Raw genomic sequence first — 19,402 nt, forward strand, 5'->3', positions numbered from 1 at the left:
TGCAGGCTTCAGTTCACTATCTTTGAAATGCTGTTGAAACTCATTTTGTGGAATGACTGAAACAGTCGAACCACTGTCCAATCCCATTTTAATTAATCTAACGTTTAATTCTGGTGTTGCCATATTGCTTGTCAATTTTTAAGTTTCACACTGTTAATCTCAAGGCTACACAATCCTCTGTCACTCTCATCATTATCAGATTTTTCATTAACAGCATGAAGGTTGGAACTCTTTTAGAAACTGCATTTTGGACTTTTATCTTTTCCTCTACTCTGTGCAGTCCATTTATTTTTGCCTGCCCAACTTGCTCTTTGTAAGTTTCCTACTTTGTTGTATTTTCTGCAAGTTTCACCTTTAAAAATGCATTTGTTTGGTGTATGTGAGTCCCCGCACAATGGTAGCAAAATACTGCTCAACAACTGCGCCTAACTGAAGCACAGATTGCATTTAAAATAGCAGTGGGAACTGCTTTTTCAATGGAAACCACAAACAGAAATGCAACTGAGTTGTAGTCAGGAATAAAAGTGAGTGTGAACAAAATTACATCATCTAAATAGAAACTGGCCTGGCTCTTTTAATTATAAGCTGTGTTTCAGTTAGGAGCTGTTTTTGAATGCATTCTTGTAAGATTCCACAAACTAAATGATCTCTTAGCGTATCCTCAAGCCCATTACTGATCTGACAATGCTCAGGCAATTTCTTCAATTCAGCCACATGTGCTGAAAGGGTCTCCCATTCTTCTTGATTCCACGTGAAACCTAAAGCATTCTGCAATCAATAATAGTTTTGGTTCTAAGGGTTTTTGCATCACTTTTACAATAGCAGCAAAGCTCATTTCTGATTTGTTGGTTGGAGTAGTCAAACTTCGAAGCAAACTGTATGCCTTTAAATCCAATGCACTTAGCAAATCTGGTATTTGTTTTTCATTGGCTGTTTCATTTGCTTCAAAATACTACTCAATTTGCTCAGTATATAAAATCCAGTTATCTATTGTGTAATCAAACATATCAATCTTTCTGATGTAGCCAGTCATTTCTGCTTTTTTTAATGATTACACTGGACAACAAATATTTTTGGAAGTTTTTTTTGTTTATGATAGACTGCTTGAAACTGAACACAAATATAATTTCAGACTACTTGTATCAAGAAATTAACTTATTGAATAGAATGTGTTTAATTGCATAACAGTGCAGACACTTTGCAAAAGTTCAACTGAGCAAAAAATGTTTTGTTGATGCTTTTCATTTGTACTCAGGATCTGGAATTTCTTGCTTAAGTATCCATCAATAATCAGCAGCAGTAAAGAAGGCCATGTCCTCCTGCCTCAAAGAAAGAGGCTTTCCTTCCTCCACCATCTATGCTGCCCTCACCTAATCCTCCCACCGCCACACCAGGGATAGGGCTTCTCTTGTCCTCACCTATCAACCCACTAGCCTCCATGTCCAATACATAATTCTCCATAACTTCCACCATCTCCAGCGGGATTCCACCACCAAGCTCATCTTTCCCTCCCCTCCACTTTCTGCTTTTCACAGGGATCGCTCCCTACACAACTCCATTATTCATTCATCCCTCCTGGCACTTACCCTTGCAAGCAGAACAGGTGCCACAACTGCCCCTACACCTCCTCCCTTACTACCATTCAGGGCCCTAAACAGTCCTTCCATGTGAGTCTGTGAGTCTGTTGGGATCATCTACTGTATTCAGTGTGGCCTCCTGTATATTGGTGACTCAACATACATTGGGAGACTGCTTTGTTGAGTGCCTATGCTCCATCCACCAGAAAAAGCGGGATTTCCTGGTAGCCACCCACTTCGATTCCACTTCCCATTCTCCTTCCGATTTGAGAGTCCATGGCCTCATCTACTGCTGCAATGAGGCTACCCTGAGGTTAGTGGAGCAACACCTCATGTTCTATCTTAGTAGCCTCCAACCTAATGGCATGAACATTAATTTCTCGAACTCCTGGTAACTTCCCTCCCCCTCTCTTTCACCCCTCCACATTCCTGTTTCCCTTTCTCTTCTACCTACTTATCTGCCCACCCTCTCCCTCTTGTACTCCCCCTCCTTGCCTTTCATCCAGGATCTTCCACCTTCTCCTATCAGAATCTCCTTCCTCCAGCCCTTTATCTCCTTCAGCAATTGACCCCAGCTCTTTACTTCACCCCCACCCCCCTCCTAGTTTCACCTATCACCTGCCACCACGTGCTTCTTCCACCCTTCCCCCATCTTCTTGCTCTGACCGCTCATCTCTTTTTCCAGCGCTGATGAAGGGTCTCAGCTGGAAACATCAACAATTTATTCATTTCCATAGTTGCTGACTGACCTGCTGAGTTCCTCCAGCATATTGAGTGTATTTCCCTTGAATTTCCAGCATCTGCAGATGTTCTCATGTTTATATATATTACTCAGAGACTACTGAAATATTATATAAACAACAAGAATGTGCTGACATTTTAATTGCAATGACAAGTACTAGTCTGGAAAATCTACTTCCAAGGCCCCAGGTATACAGGATTAATGGAGCTTTACAGTATTCTGAAATATTCTAGTTTAATTTTAACATCATCACAATCTGTAGACAAATGAAGAAAAGAATTTCTTATTACAATTAGTACCATAATTCTAAATGTATATATTGAACACATTAATTACTGAGGTTGAAATAAACAGGAAAATCTTAGCTTTATAGCTCAAAAAGATCTTCCAGAAAAAAAGAACTCTATGTTATGTCTGTCTTATGTTCTTTCCTGCATTGAAGCCTCTCTCTGACTAACTATAGATTTCTTATTCAGCTCCAATTGTCCACAAAATATATCCAGCAGGACATGTAGCTTATTGATATATATTTCCTTTTATGAAACTCCCACACAAATTGACTCTCAATTAACAGCACCAACTTTTCTGATAGGGCCTGCAATGACTTGCCACCAAAGTGCATCAAAAGGATATTTGAAAGAACTTTATCATGATACATAGATTGATATCCCAACTTAATTTTCATCGATTTTGAAAATTAGTGTTTATAATTGAACTATAACAATTTCAGAGATTGCACATGATCTCTAATTTCCTTAATTCACTTTCTTCCTTAATGTCTTCCTTTAAATGTGTGGATAGGTATGTAGATAAGAGGTGGTGTTAGTTCTAGGCCAAAAGTGGGCAAATGGGTCTACCTTGGTTAGCTGAAGGGCCTGTTTCCATTCTGTATTCTCCTGCGATCCTCAACTCTGTGATAGATAGAGGAATGATACTTACCCTGACTGTGGTGCCTAGAACCAGGGGTCACAGTTTTAAACTAAAGGAAAGACCTGATTAAATTTCTTCACCAGAAGATGGTGAATATTTAGATACCGTAGGTATGGAATCTCAGTTAAGTATTTACAAGGCAAAGATTGTTTGGTTATAAAGGGAATCAATGAACATAGATTAATGCAGGATGCTGGCACTCAAATAAAAGATCATCAAAATCTGACTGAAGGCAAAAGAGGTAAAGGGGCCAAATAGCCCTCTTTTGCTTCTATTTCTTATATTCTTATATTTCTCCTTTTCTTACAACTTTCATAATTGGAAGTTGTGCCTTTGGTGCACAGGAAATGAAAATAATATTTTTATACAATTAATGACCTACTTAAAAAAAGAATTTGTAACTATGTGCAGTTTCTGGGAATAACTTTCTTTAGCAAATCCCTAGTTAGAAAAATAAACCATTCATAATTGTAAAGAATGACGAATCAATAGCAAACTGAGCCAAACAATCCACGATGATCTAGCAGCTTAATATTTGGTCGATAACTATTAACTTTTACCCTATTCTGAGAAAAAAATGATGTCCTAGACTACAAATTACAAGCCTTACTTTGCAGTAATCACAGAGTGCAATAGGTGATAACCATTTAAATATAAAAAAAATATGGATCACAAGCCAATAAAAATAATATGAAGTTAGCCATGAAAGAATTATAGGTTCAATTACAACTTTATTTCCTCCAGAGGACGACTTGATTTCCAAAATTTGCCAGACTCATGAAAGAAAATAATGCTTATCACAGCTATAGCCAACCTATTTACAATGGAAGTTCTTTCATTTGAGGTTCCAGTTACATTCTGGGAAATATTTGCAAAATTGAGTCTAAAAATAAAGGATTGTGAAGTAACCTGTTGATCAATGTGGCATCTAATGTGCTGTCTTCCCAGTTCCTATCTCAATCTATGCACTGATACTTCTGCTATCTCCAAACTTGATTTTTCTAATAATCTTGTTTCTGTCCTTCCATCTTCCATCTGTGCAGTTGAATTAATTAAAAATTTTGTCGCTTATAGAACATTGAACAGTACAGCACAGGCAAAGACCCTTCAACCCATAACATTGTACCCAACCAATTAAATTAGTAATCAAATCACTAACTAAACAAATCCCTTCTGCTCACACAATGTCCATATCCTTTTGCTCCCCTCACATTCATGTGCCTAAGTAGCTCTTAAATGTCCCTAATCTATCCATCTCTATCGCCAACCCAAGCAATGCATTCCAGGCACTCACCACTTTGTGTAAAAAAACTTCCCCTCACATCTCCTTTGAACTTACCTTAAATGCATGCCTGGTATTAGACAGTTCAACCCTGGGGAAAAAAGATACTGTCTGTCTCCTTTATCTATGGCTCTCATAATCCTATAAACCTCTATCTGATCTCCCCTCAGCCTCCACTGCTCCAGAGAAAACAACCCAAGTTTATCCATCCTCTTAGTATAGCACATGCCCTCTAATTCAAGCAGCATCCTGATAAACCTCTTCAAAGCCTCAATATGCTTCCTAAAATGGGGCGATCAGAGCTGAATACAATACTCCAGATGTTGCCTAACTAGAGTTTTATAAAGTCACAACATAACTTCCTGACTTTAGAACTCAGTGTCTCAACTAATAAAGGCAAGCATGCCATACGACTTCTTAACCACCCTGTCAACTTGTGTAGCCACTTTCAGGGAGCTATGAACTTAGACCGCAAGATCCCTCTGCACGTCAACACTGTTAAGGGCCTTGCCTTTAACAGTGTACTGCCTCGTTACATTTGACCTATCAAGCTGCAACATTTCACATTTGGCCATTTCTTTGCCCATAAGTGCAACTGATCTATATCTTGCTGTATTCTGAGCCGGTCTTCTATGATAACCACAACATCACAAATCTTAGTATCATCTGCAAACTTTTAAACCCACCCATCATACAGCTGAACTTATTGGACCTGTCTTCCATTGCTGCATTTTGAAATTTATTATAATACTTAATATTCTATCTAACAATACTCATTTTCTCTTGACTTGATCCTATTAACCAGATGACCTCTTCAACATATAGCAAACTTGGTTTCATACTTTCACAGATGTATGTTTTGACCTTAACAGTTTTGCCGCTCCTTTACTGCAATTTAAAATAATTTCTTCCTCCATTTCTACTGTCATGCAAGATTTTCGAGTTGTAAAATCAACATGGATTTCCCTTCCACAACATTTCCTAGCCTGCTTGAGTTCCAGCATTTCAATTTAATGCAACACATCCTCTAAATTTAACCCTCAAATTATTTTGATTAATATGCGCAGCATCTGCACTGCTCCCCTATGGATACTACATCTTTGCTGAGGTCCAGTACTCAAATCTGAACACAGTACTTCAGAAACAACAGTCTATATAAAATCAATACATAGCTTCATGTTCCAATTCCTTTCCCATGAGGAACAATAGTCATTCTGTTTTTCTTATGCTTGATTTTTTTACTCGACTGCAAGATTTTAAGAGTTATCCAAATTTCATGACTCATTTAGAATATTCTCTGAACTATCTTTTCTCGTGTGTAAGATAGATGATCTCATATCTTCACAGAATAAATTCCAACTGCTCTGTAGGGGAAAGGTGGTAAATTCTTAGTCATTTAATGAAATGAGCAACAGTTAATAAAAGCTTTAACTTGAATCTCTTACGCCATTTTGACAGGAAATGTTTTAATGCCATGGATTCACTTGAAAGAATCCTGTCTGTGATCAGCTACGTAGATATCCATTTAAATCTAGGCAGTATGTTGTGACGATTCCAAGTTCTATTTTTCATTAATCCATATGCGCGTCCATCTACCCCAATATTTTGATGAACAACTCTTTGTTGAAACAATGCACTTTCACCTGCTGGAGATCATCTGTCCAGTACTTCAAAAACTTCTTAAAAGTGCGACTTCATGGTATAACTTGCAGTATGTACAGCTTCTTTTTCCCTGGTGCTTTGCTTCCACATAGTGTTCCATTTAGAGAGTTGCACATGAAAACGAGTAAGTCACCCCTATACGAAAAGCAAATTGAGTGACAGGCAGTTCACAGACTCAAAATTAAAGTCAACTGCTGAAATGTTTGGATCATTGACCAATAGCTATTTTAATTTTTGAAAAACACATTAATCATTGTTGCATTACCCTATGTTCCCCTAACGATACTCAATGGTTTTATTTTCTGCGCTAGTTTAAAAAGAACACTCAGCACCTATTTAAAATGATGTCCTCAAATTCTTTGCCTAACATACATTGCTCTCCATGTTTCCTTACTGTGAATGAAAGCAAGAATCATGTAATGCATTAGAAATATCTAATTATAAATATCATAAATATCTTACTTGTTCTAATGTATTTTGTCTCAGATTTTTGCTTAGAATTTTAGAAATCTGCTATTTTCCTTATTCATCAGGAACTGTTCATTTATGAAAATGAATAGAAACAAAATTAGTAAATAATCATCACAAGAATGAGAAACAAAAATAATAGGCCATGCTTTAATGACCTAAATAAATAATGATAATTGTGAATGTGTATTTATTCTTATAAATAAATAAACAAATATGATATTAATTTCCATTTGGAGAAAATATGATAGACTTTTCAAGTCCATACACTTGAAGTAGACTAATACTGGAAAGAGTGAATGGAATTGAAGCACTGTTGGGCTACAGAATTGCAATCTGTTTCCATTTTAGGTAGGTCTTAATCCAACTGTCTCTAGCAGGAGTTTCGTATGTCTATTTTCAATAGACTTAGTATTATGGGAAAATTTAGTGCAATGAAAAATTGCTAAAGTAGCAACTAGGTGGCTGTGGCCGTGTGAAGTTCTTACTTTGAAATTATGGCTCCAGCTTTTTTGGTGTGTGAAACCAAATCTGAGCTTAGTGCACAAAAAGTGGCCAAAAAGATGTTCGAAAGAGGTCTATTCTGATCTACAGCCAGAAACGTACGCCAAAGCAAAACTATTGTGATACCTAACGGGACTGCACTCATTGCAATGTAGCTGCTGCTAAATGTGCTTTATTAAAATTTGAAAAGGACAGCTATCATCACAACAGGTCAACAGCAGATGCTATTTCATTGGCTCTTTGTTCAACCCTGAACATCTGGTCAATGAAGATGCATAAATCAGTTTGCTATTCATTGACTACAGCTCTGCATTCAACAATATCGACCCCTCAAAACTAATCAATAATCTCCAAGCCCAAGGCCTTAACACCTCCTTATGCAACTGGATCTTTCATTTCCTCACTTGCAGACCCCGGTCATTTTGGATTGGCAACAATGTGCCCTACGCAATCATCATCAGCATAGGTGCACCACAAGACCACGTGTTTAGCCTCTGCTCTACTTGCTTTATACTTCAGGCTAAGCACAGTGCCAATGCCGTATTTAAGTTTGCTAATGACACTACTGTCATTGGCTGAATCAAAGGCAATGACGAATCAGCATATAGGAGGGAGATTGAAAATCTGGTTGAATAATGCCACAACAACAACCTCTCACTCTGTTTCAGCAAAATCAAAGAGCTGATTATTCACTGGACGAGGAGGAAACTGGGGGTCATAAGCCAGCCCTCATCAAGGGATCAGAGATAAAGAGAGTCAGCAACTTTAAATTTCTCAGCATTATAATTTCAGGGGATCTGTTCTGGGTTCAGCATGTAACTGCCATTACAAAGAAGGCATAACAGTGCCTCTGCTTTCTTAGGTGCTTGTGAAGATCCGGCATGTGATCTAAAACTCTTACAAAATTCTATATACAGCATGCATGGTGGAGAGTGTACTGACTGGTTGCATCACAATCTGGAATGGAAACACCAATGTCCCTGAACAGAAAAGCCTACAGAAAGTAATGGATACAGCCCAGTCCGTCATGGGTGAAGCTTTCCCCACCATTAAGCATATCTACATTGAGCTCTGTCGCAGGAAAACAACATCCATTATCAAGGACCCCTACCATTCAGGACATGCTGCCATCAGGAAAGAGGTGCAGGAGCTTCAGGACCCACACTACCAGGTTCAGGATCAGTTATTACCCTTCAGCTATCAGGCCCTTGAACTAGAAGGGATAACTTCACTTACCCTAACACTGAATTGTTCCCACAGCCTATGGACTCACTTTCAAGAACTCTTCATTTCATATTCTTGATATTTATTGTTTATTTATTTATTAGTAGTAGTATTTTGTTTGCTTTATTCTTTTTGCATCTGCACAGTTTGCTGCCTTTTGCATATTGGTTGTTTGTCCGTCTTGTTCTGTTTCCTCATTGATTCTATTGTGTTTCTTTGTATTTACTGTAAATGCCCGCAAAAAATGAATCTCAGGGTTAGTATATGGTGACATATACAGTATGTACTTAGATAATAAATTTACTTTGAATCTTGAACTACTTCCGCTAACCACCCCCACCGAGGCAGCTAGACAGTAACACACAGAGGAAAGAGATAAATATTTGTTGAGAGAGAATCTGTAGACCTGTTTAGTGAGATTTTTGCTAGTTGAAAGAACTAATGCAGCTAGAATGGAGGCAGTGAGGGAGAGGTACAGCAGCAAAAAGGCAGGACACACGAGGGAAGGGCATTGATTTGAAGAATCTGGTGGGAGTGATAACGTCCACCAATGAGAATCTATAAACAATAAAGAAATGTAGCAAAACATTTCATATACTCATAAAGTAAGCCCAGTCAAGTTACATATTATTCAAATGAAGGGCCTAATGGCCTCTCAGATGCAGCTACAGGCATTTGCATGCAAGTGCACACACACTTGCTTCATCACACATGCTGTTACTCCACCCAACCTCCCTTACATACTGTGCACCATCTTTCCTCCACCATGTGCAACCTCACACACTAATGGGAAATTGATGTTTGACATCCTCCACCAGCGCACAAAAGTCTCCGAACAAGGGTTAATGCAGAGGTCACACAATGGCTCTCACTTCCTTCATTCACCTAACAGAATAAGAAACATATGGAGGGGACTCTTTATAGTTCAAAGCCTTGGTGAGACCATCAAGCTGCTCCTTGCTAGCATATCACTGCTTATGAAAAGCTTTAAGCTGCTCTGTATGATTTCTAGGTTAAACATGGTGAAATTGCCTAAAAAAAGTCTTTATGTGTCTCCTTCTGCTCTCTCAGAACAGCTATGCCGAAACCAGTAGGTGCTGTGCAAGGAAACCCAACTGTTGAAATCTAATTGTGAACAGAGCGAAATGATGTGCAGTTAACAGTTGTAACTAGTAGTTCATCTATTGTCCATCTGGGTCAAATGGTGCATTCGTCTAGAAGGGACTTCACTTTGTGCCACAGAAGGGCTGAATAACTGTGGGCATTATTGGTAGAAATGATCAATTTGTTATGAGCATTGACCTCAGCAGCTGTTAGTATAGTACTGTCCAGATAACATTAATATTAACCTCCAATATCAAAATAATACATTTATTTAACTCATTCATGGGATGTGGGCTCAATGGGTTGAACCAGCATTTAATTACCCATCCCTAATTGCCCTTGAGAAGGTAGCTGATTGCTGCCTTCTTGCACTGGTGCAGTTCTTGAGGTGGCTGTACTCAGTATGCTGTTTGGGAGAGAGATCCCTCATTTTGACTCAATGACAGTGAAGGAATGGTAATATATTTCCAAGTCAAAATGCTGTGTGACTTGGGGAACTTGCAGGTTGTGGCATCCTTATGCTTTTACTGCCATTGTCCTTCTAACTGGTAGAGATCGTGTGTTTAGAAGGAGCTCTCTAAAGAGCTGTGGTGTATCCTATAGATGGCATGAACTGCTCCTCTACTCTTCAGGAAGATAAGATTGTTGGTATTCAACTGGTACTTTCTCCGTCAATCTTCCTGATTTCCAGCATCCACAGAATCTCCTGTGTTTATAATCTTCCTCAGTAGTCTGTTCCTCTTCCTCCACACATTGTCCTTTCGGCTTCTGTTCTGCAGGCAACTCTTTCCCTGGCAATATCTGCTGTATTTGGATACCTAAATTCTGTATACTGAAGCGTTTTCACAGAAGGATGCAGAAAATGGTATTTCACTTTTAGAAGACCACTGGCATTTTCAATAAAAATCATATAGGTGTGTGATACTTGTGTTATTAGCACTTGGCTGCTATTATAAGATTGCTAATTGCTGCTAGTAGCTTCCAGAGAAATGGCCAGGTTATCCATGAGACTGTGCTGGTTATTTTAAAAAATGGTAATGCAATCTTCACCATGATGAAGGCATCATGTCTTTTTTCATAGCATTGAGAATGAGGGACTTTTTCTAATGTTCCATAATCATCTACAAAAACAGACTAAAAACTTTTTCTACTGATCTGGGCTATTAAAGGGAGCACTTATAAGCACAAAACTTGCTGCCTGTATTGATGGGAAGCCAGCAATGCTGGTAAATCCTAATTCACATTTCAAATTGTCCTTCACTAGACAATCAGAATGAAAATCAGATTCAGATTTATTGTCACTGACATTAGTCCTGAAATTTGCTGTCTTGAGGCAACTGTATAATGCAGGCATAACAATTTACAACAAGTTAAATTAAATAAACAAACGAACATAAATAAATAGTGCAAAAAAGGAATAACTCCTCTGCAAATAGAGTGCCTAAACGACGTCTGTGGTACTACCTTGAGCAGTGATTCAGAAGATCTACGGTGGCTATTTCAAATAATTCTGTGGTCAAGACATTCAATGTCAAGGTAAACTTAACCTCAATGGAGAAAGCAGTTCAGGTATGAGAGGCAAAGCACACAAAATGATGGAGGAACTCAACGGGTCAGGCAGCATCTATTGAAATGAATAAACAGTCGACGTTTCAGGCTGAGACCCTTCATCAGGGCTGGAAAAAAGGTTGAGAAGAGGGTCTCCGCCAGAAACGTCGACTATTTATTCATGCCTTGGATTTCCAGCATCTGCAGACTTGTCTGGCTGACAGTTTTCCTGCAAAATTATACATATCTCAATTTTAACACCCCTCAAAATGTTCATTATAGATGTTCAGGAAGAAGATTGAAATTCTGAAGATTCTGATTTATCAAAGACTTGGATGAGAATGTACCAGGCACGGTAGTAAGTTTCCAGGTGATACTAAAGTAGATGGCGTCATTGAATGAGAAGGTGGTGATCAGGCTTACAGAAGAGTTTTGATCTTGAGCTAGGTAGGTGGGCTGAGAAATAGCAAATGGAGTTTCATTCAGATAAAGGCAAGGTGTTGCACTTAGGTAAGGGAACCGAGGGTAGGACTTTCATATTGAACATTATGGACCCAGGTAGTGTTGTAGAACAGAAGGACGCAGGAGTCCAAGTGCAATGTTCCTGAAAGTGGGTGGTGCAGGTAGACAGGGTGGTGAAGAAAGCTTTGAGCATTCTGAACTTCATCAGTCAGGATATTTGGTATAGAAGTTGTGAGGTTGTGTTGCAGTTATACAATATATTGCTGAGGCTATAAAGGTCTCCCGCACTAACCGAAAGTAGAACGTTCCTATGAAACCTTTCATAAACCGAAATGGCGTAAAGCGAAGAAGCAATTACCATTAATTCATACCGGAAAAATTTTTGAGCATTCCCAGACCCAAAAAATAACCTACCAAATCATACCAAATAATACATAAAACCTAAAATAACACTAACATATAGTAAAAGCAGGAATTATATGACAAATACACAGCCTATATAAAGTAGAAATAATGTATGTACAGTGTAGTTTCACTTAGCAGAATCGGGAAGACGCGAGCACACTGGAAGGTTCACGCATTTTTCTATCATACAGTTCTTTGTAAGCACTCAAAACATCCTGCAAGCCTGCCCTAAACCAACATGCCCTTTCAAAATTAAGGTCATACTTTTCTGTAATCATTGTAGCACTGTCAATCATAGTGAAAATCTCACACAGTTCAAAGCTCTATAACGGCTCACTGCAAAACAAACGCTAAACACTATTTTCACTTTTCACCACTCTTGCTGCTCGGGGTGCGTGCTGCCTCTATAATAGCTCACTGCAAAACAAACCCTGAACGCTTTTTGCGCTTTTCACCTCTTTTCGTAAAAGTGAAAATCCTCTTTGGATTTCTTTCCGTTAGCGAAAACAGCTACTAATGTAGGTCCTTCATAAAAGCGAAGTGGCGTAAAGTGAACTTTCTTCAAGCGGGGAACACCTGTATTTGGGATATTGCTCTGTTTTAATCATACTGCCATAGGAAAGGTGCTATTAAGCTGGAAAGAGTGCAGAGGAGATTTATAGGGAATCTGCCGGACCTCTGGGAACTAACTTATGGAGAAGCGTTGAGCATGTTAGGAACTTTTTCACTGGAGACTAGGAAAATGAGGGGTGGTCTTATATATGTGATTAACATCATGATGAATATAGATAGGGTCAATGTGCATGGTCTTTTACCTGGTGTTGAGGAAATAAGAACTAGAGGAAATAGGTTTAAGGTAAGAAGGGAGAGATTTAATGGAAACCTAAGGGGTAACTTTTTCACCCATAGGTTGGTCAATAAAAGAAAAAGCTGCCAGAGGAAGTGGTTGAGGCATGTACATTAAAAAGATACTTAGACAGGTACATGGATAGGAAAGATTTAAAGGGATATGGGCCAAATGTATAATAAATAAGCAGAAAAAATCAGGAGGAAATGTTCTATATTAGTTGTGGTATTTTGAATATTGGAATGTGTTTGTGAAGCATGCATTGAATTCTGAAAGTGGCCGGTCTGGTTTCACAGTGTCAGAAGATACTCCCTTTAATGGAAAGAAAAGTAATAAGCAAGTGCAATGTGCACCTGGTTGTACTAAACATATTTCAAAACTAAACAGCTCCAAAACTCAATAAAGCCAGAAAGGGGGGTTCCATTCCGAGCACACCTGACAACTATCTCGGTTTCTTGAGGTGCTCACCCTGGTTCCAGTGCAAGATTTGTCGGAGAAAATCAAGGGATATTTTCAAGAGGATTTTCCTCATCTATCTTTATAACCATAAAACCTAAGTTGCGGGAATGGCCAAGGAAATTATCAGTCTAATGTGATGGAAATTATATAGACTAGCTTCTGTTAATAGCCACTACTTATGCTCTTTGTTGCTAATTGCTAATTTCATGTCAAGACTCTACAGCAGGACTGGTGAGAAGGGGTGCTGGTAAAGGGGAAAGATGGTCAATATACAGATCCCCTGGTCTCAACCAGAAAGGTCAAAATATCCCTTTTAGCTTTGAAAGATGTTACTAAATTCTTCCAGCAGTTCTTTTTTGCTCCAGATCCACCTGCAATCTCTTGTCTGTCAACTATGTTTGCTTTACCTATTGCCCACGGGAAAGTCTCTCCAAAAAAAAGGACCTGAAATTATTTAATTTCTCATGCAATATTTTAATTTTGCTGAATCTGACTTCAGACAATATCTCAGTTGGCTTCACTGAGATGAAAATAACACTGAAAGTCAGTAACAATCAATTATTTCATTTTCTGATCTTCTCTACCAAAGCCCTATTTTTTTTACTTGATCTTTACTTCGCACTACGTAAATTAAAAGCCTTTTTGTAGACTTATTTCTAAAGATCACTGGCTAGGCAGTTTTAGACAAAAGAAGTACAGTGCAATATTAGCCCAGATTATATCGAATATGAAACCATATTTGAAGCCTGATAGGCATATTCAAACAGCTTAATGTTTATTTTATAAAGTGGATGCCTTGAAAACTTGAAAGTATTTGGCTTCTAAATTGGTAGTTAGTGCAAATTTGTGGGGAGGTTGGGCTTTCAAGATTACATGTCAATGACTAGAATTTGAGCTCCCAAACCCAAAACCCTTACACAAATCTTTCATGAAAATCACAGGTATGGCTAAGATCATAGAACCAAGTTTCAGACCCACAGATGGTATCCCTAAAATGAATCGAGGTTTTGAAAGTTTACACAAATATGTTTTATAATTATGGAGTTTCATTCCGGGTGGAAGCTGTGCCCATTACTACAATGATACCATTCAAACATACAGCAGAAATTAGTTTTGAATAGAAGATCAACACTCCACCATTTGTCAGATTTTTCTTTAGGTTTTGTACATTTACTCACTTCAAGAGGACATCAACACAATAAATAGTTTATCAACGGACAGTGCGAAGTTACTCCAGTACATTTCAGTCTGTGGCTTACTGGGAAGCTGGAATTTAGTGTGATCAAAATATATTAACTGCAGTGAAAGACTGAGATTACTGATGATACACAAATACATAACAACATTAGAAAACACATATACTGAGAATATACATATGTTTGAATACATTGATTTTAAGTACATTAAGCAATGCTTCAAAATTACCTAAATACATTCTTGGAAATACAATACTATATCAGATTTAAACTAGAATGCCAAAAAATTCACCTTAGAGGTAAATTCGCATCATGTACAGCTGGCATTCCATTGTATTCATTAGAAGTCATTTTAAAAATAGTGAGGTGTTAAATAATTGATCATACTTTTAGTATATTATTTGAGATCCTCTTTGATTGAGATTAAGCTATATTGTTAAACTAATACAATAAGAACTTTGGTTTGAAAGCAGGACAAATAGCTAACTTAGCAATAACCATCACTAATATATTCCAAGTAATTTTTCATGTGAATACACACTGTAAATATAATTGATTCCTTTGGCACTATCTTCAGGAATAACAAGATCTATAAAGAGTTAATGATATATTTTTAATAGATAGGCAAACCAGAGCAAAATACTGATGCTGTATCATTTGATAGGAAGAGGAAATGCTACAAATTTCCTGGGGCTAGTATCTGAGCCAAGTTTAAATGCCAACACTAAAAATAACAACTGGAATTAATGTGATAGTGGCTCCAGTTTATTTTTACTGTGGAAAATGCGTGAATGAAACCTGATAAGCTTCAGGAAACTTCGCTTCTCTTTAATGCCTTATTTTGTTCAGGATAGCATGAATTTAGTTGGATTATCATATGCACCGCATGGAAGTATTGATTCACTGTCACATCTATTTTAGCTCACCAGTAATGCCAAAATATTGAGACTCCTGCTGATAATCCTATTTAGTCCATTTCATAACAAAGTTGCTGTTGAATATTGGCAACCAGCATCAGGTCTTTGAAAATGTATTTTAATTTGTTCTCTTGATCAGTGCGTGGCTGGCAAGTCCAGCATTGACATGTGTAGGTATTCATGATCCCTTATTTTGAACTCTGCAGTCCCCATGATAAAACTGCACTCACAATTCTGTTAGGTAGGGTGTACCGTGACTACTTGATGATATAGGGATAATTTTACCTGTCCAAATTGAAATGATCTACAATTGAGAGAAGAACTTGTACCTGGTGATATTTTCATGCATGTTCAACCCTTTTTCATCCAAGGTTTATACAGTGAGGAGGTTCATGAGAATGATCTCAGGAATGACAGGGTTAACATACGAGGAGCGTTGATGGCTCTGGGCTTGCACTTGTAGGAATTTAGAAGAATGGGGGGGGGGGGGGGGAATCTTACTGAAACCTACCGAATACTGAAAGGCCTAGATAAAATGGATATTGAGAGCAAACACGAGGAAATTTGCAGATGCTGGAAATTCAAACAACAAATTCAAAAAACAGGAAATTCAAAATGTCCTGACGAAGGGTCTCGGCCCGAAACGTCGACAGTGCTTCTCCCTATAGATGCTGCCTGGCCTGCTGTGTTCCACTAGCATCTTGTGTGTGTTGTTTGGATATTGAGAGGATGTTTCCAATAGGGGTGGAGTCTAGGATGAGAGGGAGCAGACTCAGAATACAAGGACATCCCTTTAGAACAGAGATGGGGAGGAATTTCTTTAGCCAGAGAGTTGTGAATCTACGGAGTTTATTCCCATAGATGGCTATGAAGGCCAAGTCATTGGGTCTATTTAAAGTGCAGGTTGATAGGTTCTTAATTAAATGAGGATTATGGGGAGAAAACAGGAGAATAGGGTTGAAAGGAATAATAAATCAGACATGATGGAATGGCAGGGTAGACTTGATGGATTAAATAAACTAATTCTGCTTGTATGCCTTATGGTCTATGATCCTCTAAATGCTTTCCTCTACATATAACAGCAATGCAGGAAGTGGACATCAAAGTCCAGGATGAAGTTCTGACGAAGTAAAGTGCTTTGTTCTCGATAACATCAAGCTTCATTCATATTAGCATATCTACACCAAACTAGACAAGTAATATCATTGCACTTTTAACTTGATCTTTGCCAGTGGTAGAAACATCAGTGATGGTCAAGAGGTGATTTACTCGTCAATGCACATTGCCACGTGATGTAGAAAGCTGCAGTTGTTGGAAATAGTCATTAAATGACATTTGCACAACTTCAATGGTATTTGGCTATTATTAGCCTGTGCTTTGGTATTGAGGTATTTCTGAAAGTAGGCATGAGCTGTTGTAATACCTGAGGTGATACTAGATCAGATACTTCAAAAGGTATAATAAAAGCATAAATATTTAGTTCATAATGCAAGTGGTTATAAATCCAGATTCTCGGAATCGAGCAGGACCAAATTAAATTAGAGTAACCCTGTTTATTCTGACGTCAGACTCAGTTACTATAATTATGAGTTCAGGAACCAGAAACAACAATAATTTTTGTCTTGTGCTGTATAAAATGGCAGAAGCAGTTTAAGGATCAGGTACTATTGTTTATAAAGCAATACCATTAATATTAACTATGTCTGCAACTTGTTCATTGCGATTCTGAAGAAGGAAGTGAAGAAGAGCATCACACACAAAATGCTGGAGGAACTCAGAAGACCAGGCAGCATCTAGGAAAAGAGTACAGTTGACATTTTGGGCTGAGACCCTTTGGCAGGACTGGAGAAAAAAAGCTGAGGAGTAGATTTAAAAGGTGGGGGGAGGGGAGAGAGAAACACAAGGTGAAACCTGGAGGGGGAAAGATGAAGTAAAGAGCTGGGGAGTTGATTGGTGAAGGAGACAGAAGAGCATATCTCTTCTGTCTCTTTCACAGAAGACAGAAAAGAAAGAAAAGGGGGGAGGCAATGGGCAGGCAAGGAGATAAGGTGAGAGAGGGAAAAGGGGATGGGAAATGGTGAAGTGTGGGGAGGGGCAATGGGAAAAGGCCTCTGGCTATCCACACAATCAATGTCTCTCAACATCTTATACACCTCTATACACCTCTTCCTCCATCGCTCCAAGGAGAAAAGGCAAAGTTTACTCAACCTATTCTCTTAAGGGTTACTGTATGAGGTACATCTGGCAGCTCATGGGCTGTATTCCCTGGAGTTCAGGAGAATGAGGGGGAATCTCATAGAAACATTCCAAATGTTAAAAGGCCTGAACAGATTAGATAAGGCAAAGTTATTTCCCACAGTAGGGGAGTCTAGGACAAGAGGGCATGACTTCAGATTTGAAGGACGTCCATTTAGAATAGAGTGGCGGAGAAATTACTTTAGTCAGAGGATGGTAAATCTGTGGAATTTGTTGCCATGAGCGGCTATGGAGGTCAAGTCATTAAGGCAGAGATAGGTAGGTTCTTCACTAGCCAGGGCATCAAAGAGTATGGGGAGAAGGCAGGGGAGTGGGGATGACTGGAAGAATTGGATCAGCCCATGATTGAATGGCGAAGCAGACTCGATGGACCGAATGGCCTACTTCTGCTCCTATATCTTGTGGTCATATGGTCTTATAAGGCATGCTCTCCAATCCAGGCAACATCCTTGTAAATCTCCTCTGCACTCTCTATAGCATTCACATCCTTTCTGTAATGAGGTGACCAGAACCGAACACAGTACTCCAAGTGGGGTCTAACTAAGGTCTTATATAGCTGTAACATTACCTCACGGTTCTTGAACTCAATCCCACAGTTGATGAATGGCAACACACCATACACCTTCTTAACAACACTGTCAACCTGTGCAACAGCTTTGAGTGTCCTATGGACACGGACCCCAAGATCTCGCCGGTTCTCCACATTGCCATGAGTCTTACCATGAATTTTATATTCTGTCTTCAAATTTGACCTGCTGAAACGAACCACTTCACACTTATCTGGGTTGAACTCCATCTGACACTTCTCTGCCCAGTTCTGCATCCTATCAATGTCCTGCTGTAACCTTTGACAACCATCCAGACTATCCACAACACCCCCAACTTCAGTGTCATCAGGAAACTTACTAACCCATTCTTCAACTTCCTCATCCAGGTCATTTATAAAACTCACAAAGAGGAGGGGTGCCAGAACAGATCCCTGCGGAACACCACTGGTCACCATCCTCCATGCAGAATATGAACCAGCCACAATCACCCTTGCCAAGCCAATTCACGATCCAGAAAGCAAGGTCTCCTTGGATCCCATGCCTCATTGCTTTCTGAATGAGCCTCACATTTTTTTATGTCCATCCATGGCCTCCTCCACTGTCCTCTACTTAGGCCAGAGGAACAACACCTTATATTCCCCCTAGGTAGCCTCCAACCCAATGGCATGAACATCAATTTCTCAAATTTCCTGTAATGACCTCTACTCCCCTTCTTCACCATTTCCTATCCACTTTTCCCTCTTTCAGCTTATCTCTGTACCCACCCATCACCTCCCTCTGGTTCTCCTCCCCCCTTTTCTTTCTTCCATGGCCTCTGTCTCTTTCATCAATCAACTTCCTAGCTCTTCATTCCATCCCTCCCCCTCCAGTTTTCACCTATCGCATTGCATTTCTCTCTCCCCTTCCCCAACCTTTTAAATCTACTCCTCAGCTTTTTCTCCAGTCTTGCCGATGGGTTTCAGCCCGAAACATCGACTGTACTCTTTTCCTGCATGCCACCTGGCCTGCTGAGTCCCTCCAGCATTTTGCGTGTGTTGCTTGGATTTCCAGCATCTGCAGATTTTCTCTTGTTTGTGGTTGAAGCACTGCATTGTGGCCTTGCTGATAGTGGAATATATTGGCACCTCATGCAAGCTGCCCAATGAGCCAAACAACATTAATAGCACAAGCAACATATCCTATGTATGGAGGCAACATGGATAGAAATTTAATGGCCTTGTTAAGTCAGCCAAGGCAAGAACAACCTATAGCATTGTTTCAATATGCTAAGT

The sequence above is a fragment of the Hemitrygon akajei genome, chromosome 21, assembly GCF_048418815.1.
Source record: "Hemitrygon akajei chromosome 21, sHemAka1.3, whole genome shotgun sequence".
NCBI lineage: Eukaryota > Metazoa > Chordata > Chondrichthyes > Myliobatiformes > Dasyatidae > Hemitrygon > Hemitrygon akajei.